General features: G+C 37.3%; 1 protein-coding gene across 10 annotated transcripts in view; it reads right to left on the bottom strand.

Moving 5' to 3' along the window:
• The window catches only part of LOC120502967 (poly(rC)-binding protein 3-like), a 500,985-nt gene that overhangs the window by 286,628 nt on the left and 189,523 nt on the right, over positions 1 to 24,834 (bottom strand). For 9 of the 10 annotated variants that reach the window (XM_039711011.1, XM_039711012.1, XM_039711013.1 and 6 more), the window contains exon 3: positions 12,545 to 12,601. The gene's annotated coding sequence lies outside the window, so the exon portion shown is untranslated. The remainder of the gene's footprint in view (positions 1 to 12,544; positions 12,602 to 24,834) is intronic. The other variant, XM_039711004.1, reaches the window with a different exon arrangement.

The following is a 24,834-nucleotide window of genomic DNA, read 5'->3' as shown; positions in this document are numbered from 1 at the left end:
TTAAAATACATTTTTATTTTAAAATACTTATATGTGCAAGTGTATATTGGTAGGAAAAACGTCAGTCAGATGCAATGTCTATTTTTCACTGCTCTGCCTCTGACTGCCACTGTAAGCAACTGATGCCTAAGGAAAGAGTAAATAAGCGAGGGAAGGACAGCAATATTTCCTCAACAGCCAAGGGACTTCCCAAGTCAAAGTCTGTGTCTATACCTTTGCTCTGATAGTGCTTCAGGTGGATTTTGCCAAGAATTCATTAATGATTTCACAGGCTGCTTGTGTAACCAACAGTTCTAAATTTTTTTGAAATCTTTCAGGTTGAAAAATTATGTTTGATACCCCAATTCCTTGCACTACAAGAGACAGAATAAACAGCCTGCACTGTTCAAGGTTATATAAAACTCTGGGATATTGTTCAGATATGTTTCTCCTACTGTGAAATCTGTCAGTGAACGTCATCTCCTTATAAATGAAAGTTGCATTCTGCTCTTAATTGCTGGCCTTTTTTCCTTTTGTAATTTCCATCTTTCTCTTTTGAGAAAGAAATCCAGATCAGCATGCAAAGTTCACTACATGAACATACCTTGAATTTTGCAAGTGGATATGCAGCACCATAAGACACTTTCTGTTCATTATTCTTTCTTACTGGTGCTCAATTTTGACTGTTACTAAGTTTGAAGAGGAATTTTCAAGGAATGATATACAGCATTGCTCCAAGACCTACTGTCTAAATGCTAATAGCTAATTTCAGTACCATTAATGCAAAATGTGTACTCTAGGTTGCTTCCAAATATGAGGTTTTTTTATTATTTGAATCTGAAATTTCATCTGCTATTTTTCTGAAAGATCATTCTATAACATTAAGTTTTCCTAGACCTATTTGCCACAAGAGTTAGCTCTTACTGCCATTAATCATTTGGTTCAATCATTTGGCCAGTTCTGTGCAATCCACATTTAAAGTACTCATTTGAATACTTTAAGGAATGTAGCAAAAAAAGAATTAAGGCTTGGACTAGAAAACTAAAAAAAAAAAGAACTAGAGTACAAAACACTTTGATAACACATATATATGAGAATGATTTTCATTTGTCTTTGACATACCAGCACCTGATTTCTGCCACTCAAACTGCAGAGTAAAAAAAAAACACTCATTTTTTTAGGATTACAGTGCTTTTATAACTAAGAAAAACAGGAAAAACTGAGAAAAACATTTTCCAGCGATTTGCTTAAAGTCAAAGAGTATTTAATCCTGCATAAGTAGATATGCAGAAGGTAAATTAAAATAGCATTTCTAATGCTCATGGAGCTATTAAATCAGCAGAATAGTGTACCTTTCTTTTACTGTAGGATCATATATACAATATACATACATATTAAACAAACCCCTGAGCATTCAATCCATGTGCTTTATGTGCTAAGAAAAATATTAAAGAATTGGCTCTATGCTGCTTTTTTTCCTACAAGATACTCGGAAATGTAGCATTTATCTTGCTTCTGCCATGATGGGATTGCACACCTGAGAGAATGTGGTTGTTGATTTTAGTACTAAAGAGACATCTCCTTCTGTGCAGAAGTGCTAAATAACTGCATGTGTCTATTTTGAGGAGGTGAACCAACTATGCTCAACAAAAAAAAAAGAGAAAAAAATCTAATCATAATTCAGAAATTAAATTTAGAAGCTATATAACTCTCCACACATTTTTCCAACTTATGATTCCAAATAAAGTCCTGGATGGTAAAAAACAAATGAGAAGGTAAACATGCAGTGCACTTATGTGTGAGTTACAACACACAGTAAAATCAGCTGTGAGCATGAGGAGACCGTGTGGTCTCAGTCTGAGTGCAGCTCCAGCACGGCTACGCAACAGAGCAGAAAACTTAATTGATGCACACAGTAAAAGACCATCAGTTGCAGAAGGGGCCTCACTGATTTTGCCATTTGATCTTCCACAAATAATTCTAGAGAAAGATCCAAATTAACCTGCCAAGAAAGCACCAGGGAAGGATCAAGCTAAAACACTAGCTGGTATTCCTGGTAAATACAGGAATGGCACTGCTGCTCAGATCACAGTGTGTAATTGCACTGGGAAATATGAAAATTCTCAATAATAATGTTTTATTACAGTTAAATTTAAAAGCCAGAAACAGCACGTTTTGGGCAGAGAAAGACGTGGTTGCAGTCCAGATCTGCAAACAGAGCTAAGCACTTCACTGCTGTTTTACTCACAATATGAAATTGGCTCATGACTGCTTTTGTTGGAAACACTCTCAGTGCTCCCAGCTTCCAACACCTTCTGCTGGTCCACATCTCCCACACAGCTGGGAAATTTCATTCTACTTAGCAGAAAGACTACAGCTAATTAAAAGCAATGTAGTCTTTTGGAAGGCAAAGAAAGGAGGGCATTCAACCTCTCCATCACTTCAAACAAAAATGCTCACATTCAGTTCTGCTAACAATTTTGGAGTATACAAAACAACACTGACTGTGAAAGAAAGGCTTTTAAAATGTTTTGCATGTATTGAAATAATTGATATACTTAAATATTGACTTTCTTTTTCTTGGAACAGCTCTACGGATATTTAAAAAAAACCCAAACAAACCCATGCCACACACTGAAGTATCTCCAGCCTTTGCAGTACCTGTGGGAGACAACTCCAGCTAAGAGAAATGCTCCTGGGTAAAGGCAAGCATACATTTAACTACAGTTAAGATACAATACAACCCTTCTTCAGACAGGCAGGCAACTGTTGCTTCTCCTACATTGATCATTCCTGGATATGGGGTTTTTGCAGGTGCTCCCCAAGAGAGAACAAAAGACACAGATGGGCATACTGATGGGGAGGCAAGGAAGGAAGGAAGGAAGGAAGGAAGGAAGGAAGATAGATGTTCTTCTTCCCCCATTTTATTAGTCTCAGGTGAGTGCTACAAGCAATTATGCTTGATTTATGTTTCCAGCATCATCCTCACTCAAAGATGTCAGGGACTTAACTAAGGAAATCAAACAACTGCTGTCAACCTCTCAATTTTATCAAACTTTACTCAAAACTTTTTTCTCCTGCAAATCAAATTTATTGGTGCCCTCAGCCTTCCTCAAATCCCTACACTGCTGCATTGCCAGTCACTGAAAAAAGGTTTTTCAAGACTGCTGCTGTGGTCCCACCCAAGTCAATGGGTGATACTATGGGGGAGTTAAAGACTTTTAGCTCTTATTCAAATGCTCAGACAACCGGAGAGGTACATATGGGAAAGACAGTCACTGACATGTAGACATTTTACATGGAAAATAATGAAACTATTTTTAATTGCTGACTCACAGATTTGCACTATGATATCAGTGGAGAAAACTACTATGTTGCAAGCTCAAGAGACTAATAAAATGCAAACTCCTGATAGATAACAAGGAAACAATTATACTGTCCTCATGCATTAATTTTATATATATATTTTTTGCAAAAGCAAATCTGAACAATAAAAAAATAGTGAGTTCTTATTTTAGAAGTAAATGTAACATTTGCAAAATGAAGAAGCTCATTAACATACTGATGACAATGTTAAATATTTCAAGATTTAAAAGAAACATTGGAGTAATTCAGGCAATTTTCCACCTTGTAATTTCCTCCTCTTATTTTCACACAAAAGAAAACAAAAAAAAAAAGCTTCTAGAGTGTTTGAGACTCCACTCATAGAATGGAGAATGCCATAACTAGATTCTGAACAAAATAAATGGGAAAGGATGTATTTTGTAAATCAAAAAATGCTCAAGGGTGTTTCTTTTTTGTTGATTTTAACACATTGCATAATACTGAACTAAAATGATGTCTTCAACAATGTGAAAATTGGAAGAGGGAAAAAAATCCACCTTGAATGAGGCCTGTGACTTTGTATTCATATTTATTCTCTACAGAAAGAAAGAAAGAAATACATACTTTTTTATTTTTGTGAGAAAGTACTTTTTGAGAGGATGAAACATCACAGAAGAGTAGCAAATGTTTAACCGAGAAATCTCTCAAAAGCTTTTTCAATTTCACGCTGCTCCAGTAGACTTTTTATCTGAACATCTTGTCTGTGCATTTTACAAATTTCCAAGCTGTTATAATGCTCCCAGACTGACAGTGCCCAGCAGAGCCAGGTAGCAGTGGGGGCCTCATTGTGCCAGCCACAGTACAAAACACAATGGCACACATTTTATCTGCCCCAAATTGCTTCTAATCCGGCAGCTGGGACACGTGGCTGACGGGTGATAGCGCAATCGCAGCCGTCAGGCCCTTCTCCAGTGATGCTGTCACAATTTCACACACCCGGCAGCTGGGACACGTGGCTGACGGGTGATAGCGCAATCGCAGCCGTCAGACAGGCCCTTCTCCAGTGATGCTGTCACGATTTCACACATGGGTTAAAAGTAATATTTATCAATTCCACACATAAAGGTTTTTTTCTGAAGACAATTAAACATTTGAAATCTCCAGCCACCGACTTTTCGGGAAACCCCACCTTACCCAGGCTCCAGGCTCTTCTCTCTCCAGCACAGCACACACAGAGCCAGCATGCTCTGCAGCCCTCTGGAAGCTGTCTAGGCAGAGTCCTTTTAGCCACAGCTATTTCATTTTGAAAAAGCAGTGGAGGCATTTTATTCCCTGTGTGGTATTTCTGCTCCCAAATTGCAAGTGATCATAATTTCATGAGAAGCAGTTTAGAAAGTGAAAAAAATAAAAACCCAAACAAAATTAAAATCCCAGCTGGCTACTTTCCCTATGTAGAAAATAGTAAACTTACTACAGAAGTTGCTTGCTAAATATCTGAATTTACTGCCACACTACACAAATGTCCCAGTTGTGCCTCTACTTTCCATTTTAAAAATGGTATCAGAATTTTTGCATGCTTGTTGGACTCGACTGATAATCTTCAGTTTGAATGATCTGTGAACAACAGCCTCTGATACTCCTTAACCACAGGCTTGTGGTTAAATTGGTTAAATATCTTTTATCCTCTAGGCATTACTAACAATTAATTTTAAATGACACTGGTATAGCAGCAATGCTGTTTTCACCTACAACTTTTACTCAAAGAAGGTTTTTGCGCCCCTTCAGGGTTCATTTCAGACAAAAAATGTAAGTAGTACTGCCTAGCAAGGAAGAAGCTACTCCTAAAACTGATTTGATTAGAAGGAAACTTCTGCTCTGATGATGGTTGGTCGCTTTCAGAAGATTTTTCTCCAATTACTCAATTCTGTGCTTGGGCAGCTGGAGATGGTGATCGATCAAGTCTCTCTTCAAGCAGTAATAACTTTTTAGAATTTTTTTTATCATACAAAACCCAGATATATGAATAATAGGCTGCTTCTTAGCACCTGCTTAATTATTACATTCAGGCTATATCTCTTCTACAGGCATTTTTAATTTATCTCTAAGAGGATTTATGGAATGGAGACGCTATTTAAAAAACAGATTATGAGGTCAGTGCAGCCCAAGGTATTTCATTTCAGCTTTTACAGTTAACATGCACAGTGGAAGTGCTAGAAAGGTCTCTGAAGAGCAGTGGATTTGTCAGGTGCTCTGGCTGTCTCCCACGTGCATTTTCAAGGGGAGGTAATGGAAGACCAACAGCAAGTATCAGCAAGCCATAGACAGCTTTAGGAGAGAGTGCTGAAAAAAAAAGACATGCCAAAAGAAACACCATATACAGAATTTATTTATTTATTTATTGCAGTGAGTTACGCCAGTGAAAAAGATCAGCTTTGCTAAATGGACCTTGTTGGGAATGAAGTGAGCTTCACTCTCTCCTGATTGTTAACTTGCAACTGCCACACTTTGGTGGCAGAATTCATTGAACCTGTGTCTGTTTTTAAAAGAAATGTGCCTTCAAGCATTACCCTTTGACCAGTATTATTATTTCTATCTGCCTCAGGAAACACAGAAAGAGCAGTTTAGACACTGTCTTATTAGAGATAGAGCTGTGTAGGTTGAAGAAGGAAAATACTAGGGCATGCTATTAAACCTAAACACCATGCACTGACCTGGAACCAGGGCAATGCTGTGAGAGCTGGCCCTCCCTGGGAAAACCACTGCTTGTGTGAACTCAAGCTTGGAAAAAGTCTCTAAAGTGAACTGAAAGGATATGGATTTGAACAGAGCTACTAATACATATATAAGCTATACTATATAAGATGCATCCCAAAGGAAAGACGGCATTATATAACTATTGTTAAGGAAAAAGCAGCACTGAAGGGGAAAAGCAGAGAAGAAGGAGAGGAAGGAAGAAAAAGAAATCGGGAAAGTAGAGACCCAGGGGATGAATTAGTAGAGAAGAGTCAGTGGTTTCATTTTCACTTGTATCTCCAGGCCTTGGTAATGCCTATAGCTCAGCTTACTATATTTAGAAATGGTTGTCTTCCTTCCTGCAGGTTTATTCAGGGATTTGAACTTGAAAAAATTCCCTTGTTGGGGGAAGAGAAAGGGAGAGGGTAAAATATGCTCTTGTGCCACAAAGACTGAAATTGTATTTCAGATTCAACTAAGTCTTCAGTAGAATAAAACATCCAATTTTGAATCAGAACTTTGAGTTAAATACACTTGCATAATTTCAGCATTAGTGGTTGGATACAAAAAAGCAGTAATTTGTTTCTCCATTTGTTAGCAGCTCCAGTCTCTGAAAGATAACTTGGTTTCCCAGACACAGTTGGCAGGAAAGTCAGATTTTCAGTTTATGAGATACCATTATTTTCCTTTCCACCAGCCCTGCCACATATTTACATCAGAAGCAAACCAGAAACTCAAACAAATTTTGAATTCCAGAGGAAAAAAACAATAGAGTTTCTGACATAAAATACAATTTTTTCCATTATTTCACTGGGCCATCTTTATGCCAGCTGAACAAGAGAAAATTGGGATCAAATTAAGAGGTGCTCTCAAATTCAAAATTCCCTACCAATGCAAAGATAAAGCATGGCTGGAACAGATGACTGTCTATTAAGCCTGTGGAAAAGATGATCAGGTGATCCCAACCTATGGAAAGGATAGCTGTGTTCTGAGGGGGAGAGGAAGGGTTTGTGTAACAGTAAATCTGATTGGTCTGCTGCAAACTTTCACAGGGAGAGCGCTGAGCAGCAAATGCTGTCCAAAATGGATACAAATATGTTGTCAAGTCTCTGTGACAGATCCATTATGGGTGAGCAGCTTAGCAAAATGAACTCGATCTCAAGTGTCTCACAATATAAATGCCACAAGCTCAGAAGGACCTGGGCTTCCAGTTCCCCCATCCCTTACTGTGAGGTTTGCAAAAGCAAGTTGGCATTCAAGAGAAGCAGTGGGTCAAGGAAAGCCTTATTCACAAGAACAACCACTCTGGGAAAGACCCTCCTGTTACATGCCAAATCTGCCACGCTGTGAAATTACACATTTTCAAACACATGTGCTCCCACAGTTGCTCTTTTCCCCAGCTGCAGAAAGCAAATTTCAATGCAGTTACAGAAAACAAGTAATATATCTACTTGTATATTCTGATTTCTCAAATTACACCAAAATGTCCTAAAACATGACATTTTTTTCATACCATAAACTAATCAAAGAGCACAAGAAGGATAACGAATGATCAAGTGGTGGTAGCAACTTGCAAAATGACATTTCCTCATGATGTATGTATGGGTCATATATGTGCAAATGAATGCTAGAGCTTTTAAAATGTACTCAATTTTCAAAACCAGAATATTTAACACAAAGTTAAGTTTTATGGTACCAGTTAAGGCCACATTACAATCTTTGCTTGTGCTTATATGATTTTTCAGCAAAAGACATTTCAGCACATGTTTAAATCTCATTAAGATCTCAAGAATGAGAGCCTTCTGGTTTGCTGAGCCATGGTATGAACAAACAGCTGAACTCAAAGGATCTTCAGAATAACTGCAGTGCCAAGGCAGCAGAGTGGGGACTGAGAGAAGGTGAAATACGCTATCTCCACTATTCAGGAAGATTTCTCTCGCACTGTGGTGAATTTAGTAGGAAATGAAATAATGTACAAGATTTGATGTTATTTCTTCCCTTTAAAATTGCTGTTAGAAGAGACACCAAAGTTTCAGAGGATCTCTCACTAATTCAGTACAGTATGAATATTGCAACAAGTGTAGATCTAAGTGCAGGGACACATGTAAGAGTTTATCAAAGAAAAGCCACATGTCCTCCTAGCCAACACGATGAGAGACAAAAGTACTGTAGATGCTCTCATTGTAGAAAATACAGACAACTCCACTCATTTATTAAAATCTAACCCTGGCCTTGCTCCAAAATCCATGTTTGATGCCACAAAGCAGGAAGACTAGCAAGGAATCCCTCTTGGCTGACGATCATCTAGCTTAGTATGTTATTCCACAGGATGAGATACTGCTGAGAAGACACACAAAAGTTTCATGAACAAACCCAATCATGCAAGAATCACTTTGTATCTTTTCCTTTCTTTCTGCTCTCCACTCTTCCTCTTTTCCAATGCTACAGCACAAGAGCAATCCAGCTACTGGTGAGGTCTTACTGTTTTTCAGTTCTGCTCAATAAATGGACTGAGAGCTGACACTATGGCTCCCGACCTTAGTCAAGTCCAACAGTGACTTTCCTGCCATTGCAACTCAGCCAGCACTGTGTGGTTAATTCATGGGGTAAGGATTCCCCACTTTACATCCAAGAGCCAACCAACATCTGCCATAAATCCTACACTTGCTCACATAGTTGCTTAAAGCCACCTGAGTAATTCAGCAACTATTTCCACTTCCTATCCACCCACACATTTTTTTAAAGCATGTAGTCCACTGTTTACTACAATACGGCTTTTTAAGACCTATGTACCTTGATATTTGCAGCAGGGAGTATACAGGTGCCAATTCTAGCTCTTGAGGTTTCTTGAGATGAAGAAGTCCTTTTGCTTTTCTTTAACTGGCTAAATCCTCACTGGTCATGATTTTTTTGTTTTGTCTGCTCTTAATTTTTTTTTTAAACAAAAACAGTTATATTGTTGTCATGAACTCTGATTAGACAGCCAATCTAATAGACTGAATTTTGCATTTTAGTCTCAAAAGACTGCATAATATTATTAGTACAATTTGTTGAAAGTAAGTGATCTTCAGTTTTCAATGGGCTCATATCAAATGAAAAGAGATATTAACTTATGTAAACATCTGCCCTAAGTTACCATTTTCAAATGATGACCTTATGAGACTGGATAAAGAAACAGCCATTAACATAAACTGGTAGACTGCCATGAAACCAAAGGAGAAAGATAATGAGCTATCAAGCAGATTAGCATGAACTAAAACTGAAACAAACAACCCACACATTAAAAAAAAAAAAAGTAATAAACCAGCCTCCAGTCTTCAGTATTTACTGCACATGTAATGTCAGGTTGTTATTTTCACTGACATCTTTCTGAGCCTCTGCACATTGCCGTACCCTCCATTAGAAACAGCACTGTTGGAACAGAAATAGTTTCATTTTTAGCTCTGTCTCCGCTGAAAGTTTTTTTTTAATTTTTTTTCAACTCCAAATTCATCTTTGGGGGAACCATATCCAATATATGACTGCTGAACCATACATAGTGGTATTACTGTAATAAATAATTATAATAATTAATTTAAAAGCAAAGCAATATGATGACTAATTTTTAAAGGAGAGTTTGCTTGAGTTCTTACACATATAGTGCATGTTCACTGCACAGTTTACTCCTCCTGTACTTTTGAACTACATGTGGATGGTGCTCCTTCATTTTCTCTGGACACCAGTTACTGGCATTATTCCGTAGCCGAGAAGCAACTTTTCCTAAATACCTTCAGCAAATTTTATTCTCTTCTTCCATCCTTAGAGGACCTGTCTAAACTTGGCCATTATGACTGCAATTTCATCTCCTTTGTACTTTTTCTGTATTCAAGCCATGCAACTGATAATTAAAGCAGAATGAATCAAGATGGGGAGTCACCATCATAACAAATAACTAAGCACTAGCAATGAGAGAAACCCAAGTTAATGAACCAGGGATAATGAAGGATGTTTTTAACTGTATTTGTTCATCTTCTCACTGTAGCTCCTCTATAACCTCTGCCACTGAACTCTCACTTTTGAGCTCTTCATTTCCTTCTCAGTTCCATATTTCCAACTTGCTCAAATGTCATTTCCTGAAACAGCTGCCTGTGTGCCTGCCTCTCTTTTTCAGAAAAGTGCTGTTCCTCCTGCAAGAATAAAAGTCTTACTATCCTCTTAACCACAAAATGAACTGTATCATCAAATGTGTATCATCAAATCCTCTGGCTGCCATCTGTTTTCCTAGTGGATTTTAAGACATTAATTATCTTACTATGAAAAAACTTTCAACATGTTCATGGCTTGACAACATTGTGCGTGTTTTAAAGACTGTTATTCTGTCACTCTGTTTCTGGTTTAAACCTATGGTACAGTCTATATTCCATTTCCTCATGATCAGACCTTCCAGAACATTGGACACTTGTTCCTGTCACAGTGAGGGGGAAAAAATTATCCTCTTAGATTTTTCCTCTTTAGGGAAAGACCTTGTCTATGAAATGCATTGATCTTTTATGCTACATAACAGATACTCTTACAAACACCAGGAAGAAAACCTCTATTGAAAAGGTGAGCTCATACAGTTCTCTGATCTGAATCCTTCTCTTTCTGCAAGGAGGGAGAGATCCACATATTTCTGCAGTGTAATTTTTCCTTTTTCTGCTTCCCACAAGCAAGAATGGATTTTTCCAATCCATGATAAAAGGCAACATAGCAATGCAAAAATATATCCATTTGATCCTGTGTTCTCAATCACATTTACATACACATGTCTGTAACACTGATTTCTCTCAAGCACTCCTGCAGTATGAGAGCACCTCTCATTTGAGGCATTCATGCTCAGACCCAATTAAGTGCCTGCCTGTATAATAAATTGCAAGGTATTACATGCACAAAAACGAAACTTCATTTTATCTAGAAAAGGACAAATTTCTGAGCTGTAAATCACAAGGTACTGACATTTGAGAAGCTGCTCCATCTATACGTGATTTATAGGTATAGGTGGCAAACTGTTCTGGTGCTAAAAATATTATCATGTATTTTACCTTCCCTGTCATTTAATTTACTGTCACTTCATCATCCCAGTGTTAGTCTGGTGCTACCAGTTTGCCTTTGATGGTCTGTATCAATATGAGTGAAAAATGCAAGTTGAAATCCCCAAACATATTTGATGTCATGAATGAAGTGATCAAAGTAAAACAGTCTGAAAGGAGTGAAACTCTTCCCCCACACAACTTCATAAAAAAGAGAACTATGAAGTATGAACATTGGAGTTTCAGAAATGTATCATCATGTTCAGACTAGCAGAGAATGCATGGACTTTTTTTTCCTACCTTCATTTTTAAATCCTAACCATAAAAAACTTAATGTAAGCAACACTACATACTGTAAATAGGACTCAAAGTCCTACCAGGAACATATTTATATATATATCTTGTCTAGATTACTTCAGAAAAGTTACCGTGCAACTTGAAAAATGACAATTAGGCAGTCTCCTAAACTGGTTTTCAGAGATGGCAAACTAACAGCTATTTATCATTTCCTTTTTTTCTTTTATACCTAGAAATTTTTATTGCAACTTTAAGCCGCAGTTCCAACTTTTTCAGCTCAACTCTCCACAATTAAATACACTTTTCTACAATGCATGTATTTGATTGACACAAACAGAGCAGGACACCATTTGCCTAACTGCTTCTGATTACCAAAATCCTTCCAGGAATTGCTTCCATGGTGGATGTTCCTGTGACAAAGTGTTTCTAGAGCCTTATGCAACCTTAACTCAAATCCTTTTACATTTTCTTCACTATTTCTCTAGCACTGGAGCAGCCTCACATACTTCAGGGTAAGCAAAACTTCTGCTTGGTCCCCATGCTATTTCATAAGACCAAGCAGATCTGTAGATGCATGCCTCAAGTATTAAACAATTACCATGAATAATAAAATTCACTCTACAGCACCACATAAGCCTCTAACCCCTACTTTAGTCTCACTTTAGTGACATGCTTGGACCCCTTTTTTAAACACTGCACAATGATTAAATAGCCAAAGAGAAAACAGTGCCATTAAGTAATTTAGCGCTGTTGACCATTACTTCACCCAAACAATTATCTATTAATGTATGAGCACATGGGCTATACATCAATTACACCAGATTTTCTGAACTGTCTTCTCATACGCCCAAATATCCTTTTTTACAATAGAATATCTTAACGTCTTATTTCAAGAAATAAGGTTATTTGAAATTTGTTTTTTTTTAATGTTAAATAGTTCCTGATGTATATTGTTTCTAAATAAAATGGCAATTTCTAATAATTTAAACCTTGTTTTTGAAGTGTCATTTGAGAGAAATGGAAAGAAAGGCAAATTTTCATTTCACTAATACTGGTGAAAATGCAAAATAAGAAAGATAATAAATTGCACTTACACTAGCATAATCAAGATCAATATTTGTCATGTGGTAGTAATGTAATAAGATATATCAAATTCAACTTACCTACCAGATCAGATGTCCTTGAGCTACAGTTCCACCTCAATCCAAAGAAAACTTGACCTGTTGAATATGAAGCAACACATTTTCACTCATGATAAAGTTTTGCCCTCTTTAGAACAGGCTAACAAACCATGGATTTCTGTGGGGAATGATGAAAAGCAATTTAACACCACAGATGATTTAGGATCCCAAAACTTTCTTTTCACTTTCTGTTACAATTTGGATATGAACAGATAACTTGAATTTCCCAATCTGTGATTTCTCTCATTTTAATATTTACACTGTGCTCACTGGGGTCCAGCATTTGGCTCTAAGAAGTATCTCAGAAAGATGTACAAAATTAAAATTGGTATGCACAAATTCTTATGATGCCCTTTGAATAAATCTCCAAAGACCAGAAAACAAGACACATTTTTCTCCCTTTACTTCCACTTTTTATCTTTGCTCCATTCTACATACTTTCTCTCTCAGAGAAAAACCAAAAGAAGGGAGTGGAAAAGGGAAATAGAAAGAGACAATAAGGACTGTCAGGGAGACGAGGGGGCTTTTTTCTGCCAACAGTACCATTATATCCATTGCATTTTTATAAAATCAGCTCTAAAAGTCATTGCTGTCAAGTATTTAGTCCTCATATTTAGTCTTCTCATATATTCTATGTTCAAGCCTAAGATCTTGAACAATTTTGCTAAAATTTCTTTAGCTATAAAGCAAGACAAACAAGACTTCCTATCAGCCTGCATTGGCTAGAAAGGAAGCAGAAATTAGAGGTGTCCAACACTCATAAATATATGCAGAACATATTTATAGTGCTAATATTCTTGAAAAGAAAACAGCTTCAACTCTCTACTAGCTTGACAGTAATATAACATGAGCTTGAGATGCCACAATGCACAATTCTCCATCTTTTGGTGCACAGAAATCTAAGTCCTCAAGTAAAGAAAAAAACATGAATCCACCATTGCTGATTTATACTGTTTCACTGACTCCACTTAAGCAGCACAAGAAATCTTGTTTCAGAGTAGGCTATGAAAAGATACACAAGCCAGGATCTCTTAACCTATGACATCTGATATTGTTTTTTTAAGCAATATCTATTAATGTTGGCCTTCCTGTTTTTCTGTCGGTGATACAGATGCAGGAAACCCGACTGCATCAGAATGGGATCAGTAAGCAAAAGCTTAATCCCATTTCTTCTCAACTGAGTGGCAGAACTTCCATTAACTTGATAGAGAGTTATAGCAGTGACTGAAGGGTAAAAGGTATCCTCCAGGCCCCCTTTTCTTGCCTTGGGCTAGAATCATATCCATCAACACTTTAGGATACAAGAGGGAGGAAACAAATTTAAAAATGTAGTTGTTTGGGAGAGTTGAGACAGGGCATTATTTCCTTTTTTTTTTTTTTGGTTTTTTTTTTGTTTGTTTGTTTTTTTGTGGTGAGTCATGTTTGCACATAGCTAAGTGCAAACAAAAAATTAAAATCTAACACTTAGGTGCTGCAAGGTTCAAACCAGCAGTCTGGCTTTATAATGTATCAGGAAATTTCCTCAGGAATAATTCTGTCAGGGCATACTTGGATGGTATGCAGAGGAAAGAGACGCAGACCATCAACTTTCTGCTATTGCCTGCAAGCAAACTGATTTGTCACACCTTGTTACATCTTCATGTGGGAGAAGAGTTACACATTCCTTTGCGCTGATTTGCAGCACTTGTTTGCTATTAGAACAGTTTTCTATGGAACATTTAAATAATTGAAAGAGATGAGCTTAAACCAGTTGGACAACACTCTGCAGTTCAGATTAAATGTATCCACTGCTTTCAAACGAACAACCCAAAGCTCATTCTCCACCCCCACCCCTGTGAATCACACCTCGTTTTGCTTTACATTTCCTGTGCCATGAATATCTTTGAACTAATATTTTCATTAGTTCCTCGGAAGCAGCCAAACCTCTGTCTTTGAAACTATTAGGAAATGAAACCAGCTCCTTTAGTCCTCTGCTGATCTCAGAAGGGTCTCTCTTTACATTTCCCTGAAGGTGCCCAAGTCCTGTGGGTGGTCCAGGCACCTGAGCAGGCTCTGCCATAGGAAGAGCCATGACTGAGAAGGGCTTTCACAGCCTCTTTCTATGAGGATCTGAAAGCTTTTTAAAAGTGAGTGGCAGGATAAACACTGGCATATCTATCTCATCTTTATAATATATTTGCTAAAGTCTGAAGGAAAAAAAAAATTATGCTGTAAGATCCATAATTTCTTTGAGACTATTAGTCTTTATATTTTAAATATATAGTGTATTTCTCTTTATCTGCATTTTTGTTTAGAGGAAAATTTATGAATCAAAATCGGTGTAATGGAAATATATTAGCAACATATTCAGTCATTGATACATATGTTTATCTAGATTTAAAGAAATTAGTTTGAAGATTCACCGGGTTTAATACACAGTGTTTTTCTTCTTTATATTTCAAATGTATTTCCTTATATACAGAACTGAAAGGATTTCTTTTTTGCATCAAGATGGAGTTCATGTCTCAATTTTCTCTTTGCTTCCTTCTTTCAAAAGACCATCACCTTTCAGTGCACAAAACACAGTTATGCAATACTAATGATGGAAAAGATCTGTGAGTGAAGCCTGTTAGTTGTGCTCTGTGCTGTTTGTCTGCAATATGGCTGTTTACAATGGGGAATATTTTATCTTTGGACTAACCCATGCAGAGTAGGTAATGCACTATATGAAAGCTGATACAAATACAATTGGAAAAATGTGCAAGTCACACAAACCAATATCCAATTTCTTAAAAGAGTTAAAGCTTCAAAAAAGTGTAATTTTCTCAGTGAACAAACTATTTGGCATGGAGTGTAATTCTGTTTTCCTCTTAGAGTTGTTTTACAGTTACCATATATATGTTGTTATGTATTGTTTAATTATCCCTTAAGTAACAATTTAAAGACCCTCAGCTCTAAGTTATTACCCCCTAATGTCTGAGGCAAGATATTAATTTATTCTTTCAAGTATGGGAAAGAACAGCAGCTCAGGTATCACAGTGCCTCTAAAGACAAAGGCTTGTTTAGCTACTGCTTTTTCCCTGTGCAGAACTTCCCAATGAGCCAGCCATGATGGGATAAGCACAGCAAAACTCCATGTCCTGAAAAATAATCTGCTCACCTTCATAGGAAGGATGCACAGACAGCAAAAGTCATGCAAGACAAAGACAATGTGGGATCCTGGTGGTGGAGATTGCTGTGTCTGTGGGTCCCAAGGAACCAGGCATCTTGGGAAGGTGTTGCTAACACAAATTTTAAGAGAAATACCATGATGCTTCTTCTCTTTTCTGCTATCCATAGGGTGATAAAACCCTGTGATATAGCAATTCCTTTCATAGCTGTAGTACATCAGGAAAGAGTACGTCAAAGTCAAAACATATGTGGAAAGATGAATAGCAATTCCTCTCATAGCTGTAGTACATCAGGAAAGAGTACGTTAAGTCAAAACACGTGTGGAAAGATGCGCTCTTGATTTGGGGTCTAAATTCAGTATTTTACAAATCATAGAAGACTGCACACTATACTATAGTGATTTACCAAGATAAATTTTCATATTGCACTGTTTTCTAGCCATGAAATTCTGTAAAGCACTAGATAAGGATTGCTTCTTTCATCCAGAGCACCAGGAGACCACTGGCAATTTATCTGAGAGGACTCAAGATAGAAACAAAAAAGGCAATGTTAATTAACACAACTCAGTATTTTCTTTTAAAAATAGTTTAATGTAACTGAGAAATTGAAAGTCTGGGGACCTGAGTTGTGCACTGTTTGTGCACTCAGAAGATACAGAATTAAAATAAGCAGGTCAAGCTTTTCCAAGACTGTTCCCAGCTAAGGTTCATTGTCTATGGACTTCTGAAAAAAATATAGAATACTGAAGCCATAATGCAACCCACAAACCAAGTCAACTACCTAGATTACCTAGTTACATTGGAGTAGATTTGCATAAAGGAGAAGGGGGAAAAAGCAAAAACCTTTCTATTAAATCATTGTCATAATGTTGTGAGATCATTTTCCAATGGAGCCAGTGAAGAGTGCTCTATGCTCCTTATTCTCCTAAGTACACACCTTTTTTTTTCCTTTTTTTTTTATGAAAAGCATAAAAAGTTAGTCATACCAAGAAACAATAAACTTTATGGCTGGCATTTTGAAATGCTTTGTATCTAAATTTAAAAAATATGTTTCTACAATAAGTTGGACCTTGTTAATTCTCTAATGTGATCCTGAGAAACATTGCAAGTTAACACATTTAGAAAAATGAGCAAACAAGTCAGGAGTGGGGGAAGGAAAACAGCTGTGAAACGCAGCTCTAAATCACAGTTACTAAAGGCTAAAACTAAGATACAGTTGCTAAAAGTATCAACAGCACAATATTTTACATGCATTCAAAATACCTATCTACAATAACTGATACTTGAATAATTAACATTTTCCAGTATCCTAGGTGAATTGAAGTAAACTCCAATTATTGTGCAGGCAATATTTCTGACCCAGCAAAGTGAAAGCCAGTGATGCAAAATGGAATAACTTACTAAAAGGCTGACAGCCACAAGCTGCTGAGGTCAGGCGCTGCATTCTGGAAACAGTGATGCAGCACCTGTATGGTGGCAGAGCACTTGTGCAGTCAGAGGCATGACAAAACTCACAGGAGCCTTGCATGTCTCAGGCCCTTATGGATCACTGAGAGGAGGAAATGAAACACACTGCATGTCAGGGACAGAATTAAAATGAAGAATTTAAAAATTCATGTATGAAATGATAACAAATGCAAAACTGTGTTGAGCACATTGGGCCAGATACTTGGTCATGCCAAGCTGTGCTCTCACAGGGCTGTACCCAGAGAGGGGGTCTGCAGGCTCTCCTTTCAAGTACATGTCTCAGTTTTTTATACAGTTCTTTAACACCTCAGTTTAAAAATCAGATAGACTTCTAGACACTAAAAAAACATGATAAATATATTGAAACACTCAATTTTCAGTTTATATATAAATTATTTAAATACAGCTTTATGTTACAAACATCTGCCAACTATTAAAAGGTTGTGTCTGACTGGACCAACATATATGTTGTAGACCTCCTCATGGTAGGATGTCCTTAGTTCTGTGGCTTTTCTTCTTTATTCATAAAATTCTTATACCTTTACTATTTAAAATAAAACTTATTTTATATCAGGTAATAAAACTAAATTCCTTGGGATAGGAGCAACAAATTTTTTTTTGCCTCTTAATTTTCTTACCCATAAACTCATTCATCATTTCAGAACTGCAAAATATTAAAGGTCTAAAGTAAGACCAAAATATGGATGACTTCAAGAGATCTTTGTCACCTTTCTAAGCACTTTACCATCTGTATTGTCCCTGCTTGTCAGATTTCAAAATCTAAGATGACAGACGTATGTGTGTAGGCTCTTTAGCCTTCCAAACCAGACATACAAATAAAGTCTCAGAAACAATGCCTCAAATAAAGGTAAAAGGCCCAGGATTGTCATATCTGCTGAAAAACCTCATTCACAATCACTGAGTAAATCCATTATGGACATTGACAGCTTTAGACCTATGCATTACATTTTGGGGAATAAATGCCATCACATAGTTAGCTTTTATAGAGCAAAGCTTTGGTTTTCTATATAAATCTGTGTTTAATGAGCCTTGAAAGAGATGATTGCTAAATAACAGCCTGCTGCATTCAAGCTCAACTGCCTCCAATTATATTGTTTATAATTATATAATTGTACAATATAATGTGTGTCCAACAGTCCCTGAGTTTTATTACTGCACAACACTATGACACCAGAGTAAATCACCTTTTCACTTTCACAGTCAGCCTCTTTCACTTTGCTTAGTCAGCCAACACAAATGTACAGAGAACTGCACTTTTGACTGCTGAATGCATCAAACCAGCTTACCAGCCTCAGCAGAAATAAGAAAGTAATAGAAGTGGTCAGCTCACAAAGATGAAAGGGGAAAGAAAGGTACTGTCTATACAAAGAAGAAACAAAAAGAAAAAAAAATTTGTTTGTAACTCTATATCCCATTTGTGAATTTTGCTTAGGGTGCTTCTTGTTGGCAGATGCTTCCAGATATTGTACCTCTCCAAAATACTCATAAGAACAAGTGCAAAGCAGTTAACATTAGCGGGTAATGTTCTTTGTATTATTTTTACTCCTGTATGGATACTGCAGCATTTGCTATAATGCCACTAAAATTAGCAAAAATCTTATTAACACACCATTATGTTGTTAAACACCTACACAAACCTCTTATCTTTCTCTAAATACAAAGAACAAAATTTTGCTCTTTCTTCCATCATTTGAGAACTAACCCAACTTCCAATCAGCAATTAATACACTAGTATTCAGCATGTAATCATAACTCCTTCCACAGAAATTTAAGCCCCAGTCATTCACAAAACTCCATTTTGACCTAATAGGGATGTAATTTCTTTGTTTTAAGAAGCTTTGTTGCATACACCTTCCAAGGTAATTAAATTCTTGTTTTTAAATGTGGCTTAAAGCCCTCTGTCTCCTTTCTCTCTCCAAACACACTCTCCATACAGGAATTTCTTCTTTTCTCTTCAGTCCTGAAGTTCTTACATCCACACTACCTGGCCTTTAAATCAGAAGCTCCAATCCTGCAACCCCCTGTCAGGAGGGCTCCCATCAGCACAAAACTACCTGCTACACTCACCCTCTCCTCTCTTTGCTCTTGGCTGCCTGTGATGCGCCAAGTTTGAATTGGCCTGTGCTGACTTTTAAAGCTTGCAGCTTAGTTTTACTCCAAACCGATATGCTGAATTTTTACAATCTGAAACTTTGTTCTTTTTGACATTTGAGTCATTCTGTGGCTAGTAGTTGAGCTCTTAAAAGGGTACTTCAGATCTTCTAAACTACTGCTGTTTGTCCTCCTCCCTCATCTTCAGATTTTCTGCACTTGCAGGCACCTGTACAGCAAGATGCCTCTCCCTGTGCTTGGTGATTCAAATCACTGTCTTCTGAAATCCATTGTTATTGTTATTCTAACAACTCCAACAATTTACTAAATTGGGGGAAGCTGTTTTAAAACTAGGATTAATTTTTTCCACATTATCAATAAAATTACTGCAAACCCCTTTTCAGGTCCATTAACTTCAATATAGCTCATCAGCTCCTAAACAGTCCCTTAACTAGAGTCAATGACTACAGAAAAGCAAGGGATCTGAACTTCTCTTCAGTTTAGATGGTGTTTGGGAACTGTAGACTAAATTAAAAATCAACATGGAATTACAGTTATGTAGTTATATTAAAATAATATTGCATCATCTTCTTCAATCTTGAGGAAATCTTTCACCATTTTTTTATCAAACAACCCACTTTGATATGTAATTTTGTATAAAGATTCCTCAAACTGATCTTAATACAAAGGGTTGTATTGCATTGAAAAGAAAAATATCAGGTAGAGGAAAACATGATCACTCTCTCCTAGTTTTGTAAAACTGGTTGTCACAGCAAGACATCCCACATATATGACAGACACACCAATATTAATTAACAAGCATTTAGATTTAGCAAATAATTTCTAGTAGTCAAGCAAACTTGTTAAACAGAATCCAAGCAGAAGCCAAGTAAAGGAAACATCCAAGGGCAGAAGGAAAAGGTGCAGAGAAGAGCCAGCCCATGCAGTGTCCCCCAGTCACTGGTCCTCTTGGCCACTCCACCACCTGGGGCTCACACTGAGGCCACAGGGAAAAGCAATGTGCTGTCAGCACAGAACACAGCACCACTTTTGCTCCCAGCACAGAGACCTCCACAGCTTCCAGATCCCCTAAACTATTCAAATGTATTGACCCAATTTCCAGCTGTTGTGCTGCCCTAAATGAAGCAACTGGCAGAGTTTCTCACTGTGTCCTCCCCAAGTGCTCAGCCTCTTCCTAGGTGAGCATGTGTACCTTGCCTTGAACACTGGTGCTCATTACAGCAACAGGAAGGGTAATGCTGATGGAAAAGACACTTTCTGCTAAAACCTGAGAACATAAATGCACCTTAAATTACTAAAGCTGTTAAATAAAATAGGGTATTTCTAAAATTCAGAAAACTTTCATTTGCCATCTTGTTTCCAAGTTTCCGGGATTTACTCTTCTACATTTACAAGCTTTCCTCTGCAAAAATAATAACTGCATGTTTTGGTTTCTTTGAGCAAGTAGCAAGGTTTCAAGTGTTCTCCTCATCCTTTTTTGATTTTGTTGAAGGGGGAGGAAAGGGGAGTCTTATATGATCTGCAGTAAGGACAAATGACCATTCTGGGTGTGGAACCTTGAGGATATTACCAGGGAGCAACTCCATAAGACCCCACTGTTCTTGACCAGTGCCTGCTGCATGAAATGGTGATCCCCCATGTGCTTCAGTATTTTAAATAAACAGGCATCTGAACTCTTTTCACCTGGCTTGTTTTCAAGCAGAAAATTAGGGTCCAGCAAAAGGGTGAGAAAGCACTTGGTAGGAGATGGGAATGTAGGGCAGGGGCAAATCTAAAACTGGCAGGGGAGGCAGAACAAAACAGGTAAAAGTTTGTTACCAGCTAAGGAAAAAACAGATATGAGGAAAAAAATCCCCAAACCAAAGCAGGTTGCATCTTAAATTTTTGATCCATTTTCTTTCACACATCTAAACATTACCTTTAAAAGGCTTTTTCAGTAGATATATCTGCACTTCTGGAAATTCAGAACTGTCAGAGTGATTTGGGTTTTGTCCATGTTCTTTAAAGGTTGTTTTCCTGGCTGCTAGACATGGGTTCCTTGGACTCCAGAAATTTCTGAATTGATGTTGTTTTGCATTTTCAGAACATCCATGTAACAGAGGAAATTGTATACTGTAGATTAACTGTTTCAGAAAATAAATTCTCCTTTCATTTCCTTTTTTTTTAATGTTAATTTTTTTTACAACCCCTCTCTGGAGAAGTGATGTCATTTACAGAAGTAATCATGGCTTAAAAAGAAATAAAAAGTGTTTATAAGGAAGAATGTTTAAACAGAAGTGTACACTTCAAATGTAAAAAAAATAAAATAGAGAAGGTAAAAACAAAAGCAGACAAGTACATCAAATTTAAGAGAAAAAATGTGCCTTCTTGTCCTAACCACTGATAAAGGCCATTTTCTACCACTCAGACATATAAACTGACAGTAGTTAAAAACAGCTGAAAAGAATATACCTTAGATATTAAAATTTTTGCTGAGAAATAGAAATCCTGCTACTATGTAGATGATAGACATAGCAAACACTTCAAATGGATCTCATCTTACTACACAAACATTCGTGACCTGTTGCTTCCACAGGCACTGCTTCCAGATACAGCAATTTTCAGGTTGGCTTTTCCAGTCACCTCAGAAAAAAAATCTTCCTTGTCAATATGCAAAAGCCCAGGAAAATGTATGTTAGCATGTACTCTAAGCCCTGAATTTGCAAAAGATTAAAAGAAGTCTGAGCAATAAAAGCCTTCTATAATTAATTATTTTTCCTAAAATATGGGGGATAAAATGCACAATTGAAAGACTTCACACAGTTATGTACCCAGCAACTGTATTGCTGACAAAGAGCTGTTGTTTACTTCAACTTCCATCTCAAACAAGCTTTGAAAAGGTGTTTTCACTTGACTGTTACCAAACTCTATATACATTTACTTCCTGCACAATGCTGAAGTATTACAAGAGGGTAAAATACTCTTGCTTCAACAGATTTGTCAAAAATCTATTTAAGAAAAAAAAAAAACGTTAGTGCACATGAATTTAAGTTTCTTACTTCCCCTTTCCTTGAAATGTCTTGTACCAAAAATTTGCACAATGTATTGTTTTAATTTATTCAGTTTTACAGAAAAAGATTTCAAATACATTTTTCCATCTCTAACTTTCAGGTAATGCAGAACAGCTGAAGGGAAAATGTATTCTGTTTTCTTCCCCGATTTGTTTGATGCACATTGATTAAAAAAAAGTGAAAGTAGAAGTCTTTATTTTTGGGTTCATCAAACATGGTAGGCTTTAATCTGATTCAGAAAAGAGCCTGTAGATGCTACAATGCATTTGAATGCATAACGGCATAGGCAAAAGAGAAAGAAAAAAAAGGAAAGAAAAGAAAAAGTAAAATCAATGAGGTACATTTGAACAGAACACACTAAAACTTTTTATGAAATAAATTTAAATTAATAAAGAAAAGTCAAATTTAGGAGTTTTTACATCATTATAAGATTTTGTTCTGTTCTGAGGTTCATGTCCTTGCTGACAGGCAAATACATTACTGCAAGTAACCAATACACATCCCTTGATCAAACACTACAAGTCCACATCAAGAATTTAAATGTTCATGTCTTCTTTATAAAATAATTCTACACCTACTGAAAATACCCTTCTCTTTATGCTTTTTCCCCACAATCCTTTCTTTCCTTGACAAAACAGTTTCATTACCCAGTGAAAATTTTATTAGCATAATTTTTAAGGCTATGGAGCACCATCCAGTCATTCATGATATCACAGATATAATAATACATAGCTCATCCATTGGTCACACACATTTTAACTGTGCATGTCAGGCAGGAATAGGTTCAAATATTGTACAATTTATAAGTGAACAGCTTTTCCATCTCACTTGTAAAATACGTGGCTGATTCCAAAGCCTGAATTCCTGGGTGTTACACTGGTATCAGGATCAATTGGCTTTCCACATGGGATTCATCTGCAAGAAGTCTCAAAGCTTGTCAGCATTGGCATTCTAGGATCTCCATTTTTCACAGTGGAATATTTTACTTCTGTTACCTAAAAGAAAAAAAAAGCACTCTCTCCTACCTCTGAAGCACTAGAAAGGGCTGTTCTTTGGCTGGGCTTTCTGAGCATGTACCACGAGAAAGGAGGATTACTTCAAAGGGCAATGATTGCTCTTAGGAGGTTTTAAGACTAATATCAAGCTTCACCAATGACATCAGATCTTGCATATTCAAGAGCCCAAAATGCCAATGGCCATATGCCTGGATCCTGTGCCCAAAAGGATCTTCTGCTTTTTGGAGGAAGTGCTTGTTTTTGCAGGAACTGAAATCCACCTCTGAATGCTTCTCTCTCCCCTCATGTTATTTATGCAAGTCTAAAAGCAATTTGTTGGCTCAGTGGGAGAACAGGTAACTCCCTACCTGGCATAAAGGAGAAAGGACAGCCTAGTTCCCTTCTGTGAATTCACATGGCCTCTTTGAACTCCTCACAAAGCCCCACTGGGAAGCTGCTCTGAAGCATTTTCAGGACTCTGGAGTGTTGCTCTCCTTTATGGAAATGCTGACATTATGGCTATGTCTTCTTTCAAAAATTTTGTCACAGTTAAGACAGGCAGAGTTTCCCTTCTGGGCCTACCAGTAATTCTCTGGGCTGTCAACCAGCTCTAAAAGCACAAGATAATATAAAAAAAGAGGCGTTTGCCTTAACTGTCTCTTACTTTCCAGAAGTTGTTAAATTCTCATACTTATTTTTCACCAGCCTACTAAAACCATTCATCTGATGCTTTTTTTTTTTCTTTTTCTCATTTTAATAGCACAGATTCAGTTTTTAGTTCTGCCCCCTCATACAAATGTTTCCCTGCCTGAAGTCTTATGAATTCTGCTTGGACTTCTTAGCAGGACTCCCTTGTATGAAATAGGACACTTCACTTTTTTTTCTAACTGCACTGCATATCCTGAGCTAACAACCAGGGAATGCAGCCTGGTTTTGCATAGAAATTGAGATGTCCCATATACCTACAGAATATTTTTTTTTATTGAATCAAAAAAATGAGTCAAAAAATGATCCAGGACCAGCAAAGCTAGGAAAGACAATGCCTGTGTACTGATGCAGCTCTTTAAGAATAAGGCTGGGTCCAGCCAGGCAGCTGGGATGAGCAAGGGCTCTGCAGGCCCATGGCTTTCTCCATAGAAAGCCACCTCAGTAGTGACTCCCGAAAGCAAGTGCAGCACAGACACACCTGCCATGGATGTGCACAGAACCAGTCTGGCACCCAGGGAGATTTATGTCCCCAGACTTCGGATTGCAAGACCCACCCGAGAGTTCTTCCACCCCAGAGCTGGCCCTGGAAGCAATCTGTTCACTTCTACACATATTTGAACGTGATCTGTCCAATGGCAGCTGGCTCCCTTCTGCCTGATGTGGGTAATGGTGCCAATGGGAGCACTGCGTCCTGCCCTGCACCAAAGCATTGCCACCCTGGGGAACCACAATCCCATGCCATTAACAGATTAGCAAGAATGGGGATGTGC

Source organism: Passer montanus, unplaced genomic scaffold (assembly GCF_014805655.1).
Source record: "Passer montanus isolate IOZ18808 unplaced genomic scaffold, ASM1480565v1 scaffold24, whole genome shotgun sequence".
Taxonomy (NCBI): domain Eukaryota; kingdom Metazoa; phylum Chordata; class Aves; order Passeriformes; family Passeridae; genus Passer; species Passer montanus.
Note: the sequence above shows the minus strand (reverse complement) of the source record. Positions and strands in the feature narration are given on the sequence as shown.